The following is a 3604-nucleotide window of genomic DNA, read 5'->3' on the forward strand; positions in this document are numbered from 1 at the left end:
TGTGAATTTACTTCACTTTGTGATCTGTCCAAGGATCACAAAGCCTTCTGACCTCTCTGCTACCCCATGACAGGGAAATACAGTTCCCCAAGGCTAAAGTAGCATCAGGGTTTGATTTCCAGAGAGGGGGTGCCTGCAGTTTCCATGAACAGCAGCATCACTGTGAGCAAGGAGCATGTTTTTCAGACACCACTAAGACAGAAATGCAGAATTTTTGAGGGGCAGGAGAGACATCCCGTGTCTTCCAGGCCTTGTATGCAAGGCTTCTGACTTGCAGCTGAAGATACCCGGGTTGAGCTGTCACTGACAGCTTTGTCACAGCTAGCAACTGTAGAAAGCGATCTGACCTGTTTCATACTATAGGTTAGTGTGATCCCTCTAACAAGCACCTATGGTTTATCATATGATAAAACAGGCAATTTCACAATTTTCTGCCTTTTTTAAAAAAAACTACTTCAGTTATACATTTCCCACATTTTTAGCTGCTGTAAGGCAGAATAAAACATATGTGTAGAGTTTTTCCAGCAACTGAAAACAAAGGCAGTGTTAAGCAAGTACATTATGGCTTGATTAATGCAAGATAAACATTAAACACTACAGAGCTTTTGCTCCTCAGCAGGCCTATTTATTATCATGTGGTCATATATAAATTTTTCTTAGTAATGTTGCCCAAGCAGCCTTGCGCCATCCTTGACAGATGAACTTTAGGAACTATTACGAAGTGGTTTAAGTTACAGATCCATCTGCTGCGCCCCATTCTTCTGATAGAGATTGCTTTCACTGTGGCAGAGTAAGAATAGAAGATGTGTTCATACCCTCACCAGCTGCAGCTCAGAGGCTGGGGACCTGGCTCAAACCCACCTCCTCAGCAGTTCAATCAACGCAGTTAGGCTTTGTGCCAAAGTGTGAGGGTGGGTGCATGTTTTGTTGTGCTGGTCCTGATCATCAGGTCACAGTGGGATTTGAGGCAAGCCTGCTTTAAGTTTTACTGGGAGGAGGGAGACCTTATAACCATGCTCATCCACTGCCATGCTTTTGTCCGTGTGACATGCTCTGCTGTTGTATATATGGCTAGATACTGGTATTTATGGTGGAGAATCCATCCCTTGCTGGTCTGAGCAGACTACTTACTGGTTACTGTAGTATCACTGCATGGTTAGCAAAGGTCACAGGCCAGGGGTGAACTGTGCTCCCTTTCTCAGCTGGCAATGCTTAACCCTGATGTCTGTTAGAGTCAGAATTCACTGCAGTCTCTTCCTGGTCAAACACAATTGCCCAATGCAGAGAAGGCAACAGTGGTCATCTGAGGAAAGGAGACACTACAGTGAATTAAGTGAGTTCAGTGAGCTAAGTTATTCAGGGCACCGTGATCATTAACCAATGTACTAAAGTCCAGGGTGGAACAGGATATACAATTCATTGCAGTCAGGCTTTTCAACAGCTGAACAAAAAATGCTATATTATTCATAGCCAAAAATCCCATAGGAGATGTTTTACTGCTGTGGAAATAATTCTCCATATATCTAGTTTACTAACAGTAAAATAGAGATCTACTAAATAAGGCTATTAAACATATTAATATTTATTTTAATATCTTGTAAAACATATTAAAACTATTATAAAACATTATAAAATGTGAAACTATTAAACATGAAAAAAAAACCCCACTATTTCTTAGAACTAAAAAAGCCTAAAACTACGTCCAGCGTTAAGTCCAAATGTATTCTATTGAGAAGCTCAATTGCGATCCTTTTCACCTTTTGATTTCCTCTGACAAAGCTTGAAGAACAAGACTAAAATATTCCATGTAAGTTATCAAAACTAACGGCAGTGGAAAAGGATCAACTAAGGGTGCTACAGTGATGGCAAATTAGATGCATTTTATTACTGTCTTTTAGATGTCTTTCTCGAGAGTTGTTACAGCTCAATAGGGAGAAAGAAATGGAGTTTAGAGGAAGAACAAGAGCTACAGCGGTTTATAAAACAGAGGCTGACTGACTCTTTAAGGAGTGGCCATGTTGGTATAGCTCCACAACAGAGCGCAGGCTCACTAATGGCATCTCAGGTTTTCTGTCTCTTTGCATCCACATCAAATCAATCACTTCTTCAGAAAAGGGCTGCATACCTTACTTCTGCAAAACTACTCTGATAGCATTTAAAATAGTTCTAGCAGCAGTAAAACAAACAGCAGTGAGAATTCTTGATTGCTGGTGGGGAAGGTGATAGAAAGAACAGCATCCCTGAAGTATTGCTAGAGATTTAAAATGTTATTAAGAGAGCTAGAACTGCAGAGGTTTTGTCTAAAAATTGAGTCTGGGGAAGCTTATTCCTATATCAAGGGTACAACAAAAATGCATACTTCATTCCTTCCCCTGGAGAAGAGATTACTGTCAGGACTGTCTGCAGGATACAGCAAAAACTGTGGTACATCAAGGACGTGATGATGATGGTTCCATTATCCTCAGAGCGTGTCTGCATCAGCTTCAGCCACAGCACTATTTAAAACCGAACTGTGTTTCCTCCTGGCTGACTGTGGTCCCTGGGGGAACATCCATCCACTGAGCAGAAGTGACTCACCAACGCCCCAGCCCCACACTGGATACAGTCAGCTGCAGGGATGACTTGTGAAAAGAGCTGTCACAGCCGTCCTGGAGCCCAGCAAACACTGCCTCGCTGGAGGTGTCCCACTGTGCAGCCCGCCTGCTTTTGGCATTTGCTGTGCAGCTGACATGAAAAAACTCCAAGTCTTTGGCTCTGTGAGTTTTTAAACTCTATCGTTAAAAAGGGAGTTAATGGAAGAAGCTAAATGCCATCTTGGTTTAAAAATGTCTTGGAAATAAAAACGTGGAAGAGTGCACCACATCAGAGGTGCTCAAGGCAAGCAATTTAGCAGGAGCAATTGAATGCCTGTATGTGCCTCACAAGTAAATACCATTAATGTATCTACAGCAGCAGTTTAATCAAGGTCTTATAGTTGCTGAAGAAGTGTTTTAAAGACTCTCGCACAAGCCAACCATTCAAAGTGCTACTATTTGAATTGATGAACTCATCAGTTCAGCTGGAAAACATACTAACTTGGAAATGCATCTGAAGTGTGTACTGCATTAATGCACACATTTAATTTAAAGGAAGAAGCTCTTTATGGATTTTAAAACTTAAACCCTGCAAATAGCTCCATCTAAACTGCTGTGATAAAAATGCAAGAAGAACTGTTCTGGGAATGGAAACCCCTGTTTTCTGTTCTATGCTAAGTTTTAGTCTACAGGGCTCACAAATGAAAAAGCACACAATTACTTGGGAAGAAAACCACGTAAAAGGATTGAAAAAAAAATCAAGTATCTATATTCATCTTTGGTTTATTGCAGTTAATAAAATTAAGTAGAGCTGGGCCTCATGTGAGCCTTGATGAGGTGCTTTTGGTGGAGAGAGAAAAGCCAAACCAGAAGCTTAGTCAGGGCATGCTTCTACCCACCCTTGGCTGGGAGAAGGGGAAAAGCTGAATCCCATGCACCAACTACACCTCTGCTAAAAGGGTCCTATTTTGTTTCATTTTTAAATTTGCATCTGGTCATTTGGGGTAACTGGACAAACTGTGCTCTCTCCT

The sequence above is a fragment of the Nestor notabilis genome, unplaced genomic scaffold (genome assembly GCF_000696875.1).
Source record: "Nestor notabilis isolate BGI_N333 unplaced genomic scaffold, ASM69687v1 scaffold12948, whole genome shotgun sequence".
NCBI classification, from domain to species: Eukaryota; Metazoa; Chordata; class Aves; order Psittaciformes; family Psittacidae; genus Nestor; species Nestor notabilis.